Source organism: Coregonus clupeaformis, unplaced genomic scaffold (genome assembly GCF_020615455.1).
Source record: "Coregonus clupeaformis isolate EN_2021a unplaced genomic scaffold, ASM2061545v1 scaf2482, whole genome shotgun sequence".
NCBI classification, from domain to species: Eukaryota; Metazoa; Chordata; class Actinopteri; order Salmoniformes; family Salmonidae; genus Coregonus; species Coregonus clupeaformis.
In genome coordinates this window covers 7,872-14,402 of record NW_025535936.1, presented here as the reverse complement: position 1 = coordinate 14,402, position 6,531 = coordinate 7,872, and the positions used below count along the sequence as shown (strand labels likewise).

The 6,531-nt window shown below is 42.2% G+C and overlaps 1 pseudogene; it reads right to left on the bottom strand.

The window, feature by feature from the left end:
* Positions 1 to 454: 454 nt before the first annotated feature.
* On the bottom strand, positions 455 to 5,349 carry LOC121572557 (annotated as a pseudogene).
* Between the last annotated feature and the right edge of the window lie 1,182 nt (positions 5,350 to 6,531).

Sequence of the window (6,531 nt, the reverse complement as noted above, 5' to 3'; positions counted from 1 at the left end):
ACCTTGGGAAGTCCCTACCCTAAACCCTAAACCCTAAACCCTAACCCCTACCCTAACCATAACCCTAACCTTAACCTTAACCCTAACCTTAACCCTTAACTTTTTACAACTTTAAATGTTTTAAATGTTTTAAACATGTTAACTTTTAACTTCAATGGGGTGACATTAGAGTTGGACATCCTAAGGACCCCACTTATACTTTACAGTCAACTTCACCCTACTCTGTCCCCTGGGCTGCTCTCTCCTCTCCCAGTCTGGCTTCAGCTCTGGACTTCAGAGAAACCATCTCCAAGTTCACCCCTTCCACTCGCTTTGGCCTCTTGGTGGTCTAAGAAAACACTGCACCAAGAGTCAGTAATATAACAATTCCCAGGTAAAGTACAATCCAACTGATTTATTCAGTGATTAAACCAAGACTTGGCTTCTAAAATATACATTTTGTTCACCTGACTTGTCACTTTTTAATGTCTTTAATGTACAGATAGGTGGTGGAGTTGGCTGTCACCGACAGTAGAAAGCTGTCAGTGGAGAGGCTGCAACAGAAACACATTTCATCAGGGGATTGATTATCTGTGGAAAGTCTGCTAATGTCAAAGTTATAAGTATGGTTCATTTTCAGTTACCTGTGACAGTGAGGGAGAGGAGCTCACTCTCAAAAGAGAAGTTATGTGAAAAAACATAAATCTCATAAACACAGCTGTAGTTCCCTTGGTGGGAGTAATCTGCAGCGGGAAAGAGGAAGGCAGCAGAGTGATTGACAGCTGGCTGAGTCTGGGTTGTGTTGGAGTCAGGGTACGTCCTGAGGAGGAAGGAGCCACCCTGAGTGGAGCAGGTGATGGTGAAGCTGTGGCCCCTGAACACCTCTAGTCCCCTGGTGGCCCCTGGAGACCCCTCCCATTGAGATGGTCAGGGAGATATCAGGCTTAAGCAGGAGATCTAGAAAAATAAAACAGAAAAATTAAAAAAAACTCTTTATAGGGGCAATCAGCTGTTGCTACATCAATTTCTTGACTTATAAATTAATGTTATTTACCCATTGATTCTTGAAGAATATAATTATAAATGGCTCCTGAGCTTAGTTTGACTTTTGTACCCCATCAGAACCCCAAATATAAGCTTGTTTTACTCCAATGTTTGTAAATAAGATAAATGTAAACAAACACTATATAGCCTCAAAACATAATTAAACTAAAATGTTGATATCATAGATGGTCAGTCCTTGCATCCATAGCTCTGTCTATGAATTTGAAAGTGGTTTCTCCAAACCCCATCCCTACCTTTTTATAGAAACAGGGGCGGGAGTGGCTTTGTTATTGTTTCAACTGCTGATTGCCGCTTTAACTAGTTTCCTCATATACTGTAGATATGACCATAACATCAGCATGTAACAGTGCTTGCCTGCCTCTCTTACAGGGGAACATCAGTGATGGGCCTATAGTGACTGAAATTAAATGTAAATACAATAGCATTGTGTGATACTTAAGGTTGCATTGCTATTGAACTATTAATAGTTCATAATTATTAGAAGCAAAGCAGCCATACAAGTTAAACTGTGAGATGTGTAAAGGAAGTTGTATTTGTAAAAAAATATAAAAATCCGCTGAACATCATTACTTTAGTATTACCTGAGCAGATCACCTTTAATGGAGTCACCAAAGTTGGCCCTGTGCCTCTTCCACACTCCCTAAGTGCAGGCTCAGGTCCATCACAGTAAACTTCAAACCCTTCAGTGCGGTTTCCAAGTAGTGTTGAACCAGTAGAGCCACCGCCCAGCTATCTGCACACGACATCAGCAACATCCTTCAATTTCAAGCCATATCCCACAGGCCACATATTCCCCTCTCCCTGTTGGTAACACTCCACTCTGGCAGCACAGCCACTGCCTCCTCCCACCAGCCTCACATCATCAGACTCTGGAGAAAGAAGAGTACATACTATTTATTTATATATTCTCAACAACAAAACACACATATATATTGCTTCTCATATTAACTCCAGGTGAGAAACAAAAGTGAGTGAGTCAGAACTAAAGAGGCACCACAGCCAACCTCCCAACAGACTACCTCTGCATCCTGCTAGTCAAAGTCAGCTTCACACGCTGACGTCCAGGACTGATTGGACTTCACCTCCACTCTGCCAGAGCAGAAACCAGCTCCATCCACAAACTTGACAAAATCTGAACAAAAAGAGATGGTTGAACATTCAGTTTTGTTGATGATACTAGTATTTTCAGCCAATGAAATATGAACATTGAATATTAAATAAATAAATAAAATATCCTCATTTTGTTTCATACCATGTTTAATACAACACCTATCAATCTTACCTGAACAGATGGCATTAGCATAATTACGCTTATGATCACAGACACCATCTCCATATGAGGCTAATGTTCACTTCTCAAGACTAGAATCCTGTCCTTAGAAATCAATAAACGCTAGTTAGTATCCTCCACTTCCCTCCAAACTGAGGTCTGTAAATTGCAGCTACAGTATTCCCACAGTCCATCTTTCTACACACAATATTAGCTGCTTTCAAGTCCCAATACAGTCCTCCAGTATCCATAGAAAAACACCTCTGCTCTCCGAGCGCAGGAGCTGGTTCCATTCACCACTTCCTGAGGGCACGGAAGTTGCCTCGGACTTCTCCGCCATTCCCGCGGACTACCAGGACCTCCGGGAGGTGTTCAGTAAGGCCCGGGCCACTTCGCTTCCGCTGCACCGACCCTACGACTGCGGAATCGACCTTCTACCAGGCACCACTCCACCCCGGGGACGACTGTACTCATTGTCTGGTCTGGAGACCAAGGCTATGGAGACCTACAGTCGTGGTCAAAAGTTTTGAGAATGACACAAATATTAATTTTCACAATGTCTGCTGCCTCAGTTTTTATGATGGCAATTTGCATATACTCCAGAATGTTATGAAGAGTGATTAGATGAATTGCAATTAATTGCAAAGTCTCTCTTTGCCATGAAAATGAACTTAATCCCCAAAAAACATTTCCACTGCATTTCAGCCCTGCCACAAAAGGACCAGCTGCCATCATGTCAGTGATTCTCTCGTTAACACAGGTGAGAGTGTTGATGAGGACAAGGCTGGAGATCACTCTGTCATGCTGATTGAGTTAGAATAACAGACTGGAAGCTTTAAAAGGAGGGTGGTGCTTGAAATCATTGTTCTTCTTCTGTTAACCATGGTTACCTGCAAGGAAACACGAGCCGTCATCATTGCTTCGCACAAAAAGGGCTTCACAGGCAAGGATATTGCTGCTAGTAAGATTGCACCTAAATCAACCATTTATCGGATCATCAAGAACTTCAAGGAGAGAGGTTCAATTGTTGTGTAAAAGGCTTCAGGGCGCCCAAGAAAGTCCAGCAAGCAGCAGGACCGTCTCCTAAAGTTGATTCACTCGAGATCACCACCAGTGCAGAGCTTGCTCAGGAATGGCAGCAGGCAGGTGTGAGTGCATCTGCATGCACAGTGAGGCGAATACTTTTGGAGGATGGCCTGGTGTCAAGAAGGGCAGCGAGGAAGCCACTTCTCTCCAGGAAAAACATCAGGGACAGACTGATATCCTGCAAAGAGGTACAGGATTGGACTGCTGAGGACTGGGGTAAAGTCATTTTCTCTGATGAATCCCCTTTCCGATTGTTTAGGGCATCCGGAAAAAAAGCTTGTCCGGAGAAGACAAGGTGAGCGCTACCATCAGTCCTGTGTCATGCCAACAGTAAAGCATCCTGAGACCATTCATGTGTGGGGTTGCTTCTCAGCCAAGGAGTGGGCTCACTCACAATTTTGCCTAAGATCACAGCCATGAATAAAGAATGGTACCAACACATCCTCCGAGAGCAACTTCTCCCAACCATCCAAGAACAGTTTGGTGACGAACAATGCCTTTTTCAGCATGATGGAGCACCTTGCCATAAGACAAAAGTGATAACTAAGTGGCTCGGGGAACAAAACATCGACATTTTGGGTCCATGGCCAGGAAACTCCCCAGACCTTAATCCCATTGAGAACTTGTGGTCAATCCTCAAGAGGCGGGTGGACAAACAAACACCCACAAATTCTGACAAACTCCAAGCATTGATTATGCAACAATGGGCTGCCATCAGTCAGGATGTGGCCCAGAAGTTAATTGACAGCATGCCAGGGCGGATTGCAGAGGTCTTGAAAAAGAAGGGTCAACACTGCAAATATTGACTCTTTGCATAAACTTAATGTAATTGTCAATAAAAGCCTTTGACACTTATGGAATGCTTGTAATTATACTTCAGTATACCATAGTAACATCTGACAAAAATATCTAAAAACACTGAAGCAGCAAACTTTGTGAAGACCAATACTTGTGTCATTCTCAAAACTGTTGACCACGACTGTACAATGTAGAAATTAGTAAAAAAATAAAGAAAAAACATTGAATGAGTAGGTGTGTCCAAACTTTTGACTGGTACTGTAAGTGACAACGTGACTCTTTATTTACGTGAATCAAACACTTCTACGATCACTAGCTACAACACTATTGCTTGTAAACCAGTACTATGACTACGACATCCAAGCGAGTTCATCACAGCTGATCATTTCTAATATGAAAGTAAGTGGTCTGTCTACTTATATTTTATCCTATCGCACCATTCTTGCTCTTCTTCTTCCAAATGACGACCCCAACAAGAGCAACGATGTCCAATAGGAGGAGTGCTACCAACACTCCAATGATGGGGGTGGAGCAAATGGTGGTTGGGTCATTTGCACCTGCAATCATCAGAATAGAGCTTTTAGATGGTTACTTCAAGTCACACATAGTAATGAATGTTTAATTTTCATCTACAAGAATCCCCAGCCACATTCCTCTGTCAATCTCAATAACAGTCCAGGAGGTCAGTATAAGAACATGGTCCTCTATGGAAGGAGGTATACTATGCAGGTGAGTATGGTTAGAAACTAGGAATATCAGGCACATTCAGTAGAAGGGTTCCTTGGGTGTAATGGATGTTGAATCAGTTAATCTCTCTCCTTATTTTACCCCTGTTGGACTTTCCCCAGTTGGTCTGGATCTCAGACTGAATCAGAACCTTGATGAAGTCCTCCTTTGATACCAGTGACCTGAACCACACACTGATACTTGTTGTTCTTCCACTCCTCAGACGTCACTGTGAGGTGGGTACTTTTCTGGAAGGTTCCATTATTGTTGGGAAGAGTCTCTCCATACTCCACATCTTCATGCTGATCATGTCCGTCTTTCTGCCAGATCACCATGACTCCACTGGGGTAGAAAACTGTAGCGTGGCAGGTCACTGGAGAGGAGGGGGTGGGGGGGCAGAGAGAGAGAGAGGGGAGAGAAATACACTGTTAGGGAGGTAAAGAAAAAGGGAATAGAAAGGGGAAGGACTTACATAGACAGAGAGCAGAGAAAATAACAGAGGAGGCAAAAGAAGAAAGAAACAAATAATAACATTGTTTTATTCAAAATTCTCAATTGGTGCGAGAGAGAGAGAGAGAGAGAGAGAGAGAGAGAGAGAGAGAGAGAGAGAGAGAGAGAGAGAGAGAGAGAGAGAGAGAGAGAGAGAGAGAGAGAGAGAGAGAGAGAGAGAGAGAGAGAGAGAGAGAGAGAGAGAGAGAGAGAGAGAAACCGACATACAATTTACAGAGAGAGCGAGAGAGAGTGTTTGTGTGTGCGTGCATGCATGCGCGTGCATGCGTGCACATGTGTGTCTGTGTGTGTCTATGATTGTGCATGTGTGTACATTCCAATGTGTGCTTGTGAGTGTCTCTATGTATGAGTATTCCTGAGTTTGTTTGTGTTGTAACTGGCAGTGGGTTGTGGTATGTTCATAAAATTCAGGGAAGTAGGCATAAAAACATTGATTTTGGCATATTATTCCATCATTCATTAGAAACGTTTTTACTCACCGGTTAATATAATAACCACCGGTTAATCAAAAAAAGTACATTTAGCGTGAAAAAGTTATTACGTTAACCGTTCAACATTTTATTACGTTAACCGGCAAGTTATTACATTAACCGGTTTTATTACATAAATAATGTGTTATTACAAATAGAAAAGTTATTACATTAACCAGTGTTATTATTACATTAGCCGTTGTTACAAGGCCTATTCAGCTAGCTCAAGCATCAGTAGCCTAGAATGTGGGTGGAACCAACCAGCAGAGGTTGACTTAAAAAAAAAAAAAATGTTTTACAAAACTAACAGTAAGTTGTAAGAATGTAAATCAACCATTAGGCCCAAAACAGTGCTCTCCTTGGGCCTGGAGCAGGGGGTCTAGATATTTTCACTAACTTTGAGGGCTTAGTTGCAACTCTTGATAGTTTATGTCTCCAGATAGTGCATGAAGGTTCAAATATAGTGATAAACTAAAGGCCTATAAATGACCAACTTCAATAATTAATTATTATTTATGTCAATATCTATGTCATTACCTCACATGCCTCTTGAAAGTCTACATTAGAGTATGCTGGTTCATTTTCATGGTCATCAGCACCAGAGTTTGAGGCTGTTGTTCATCTCTG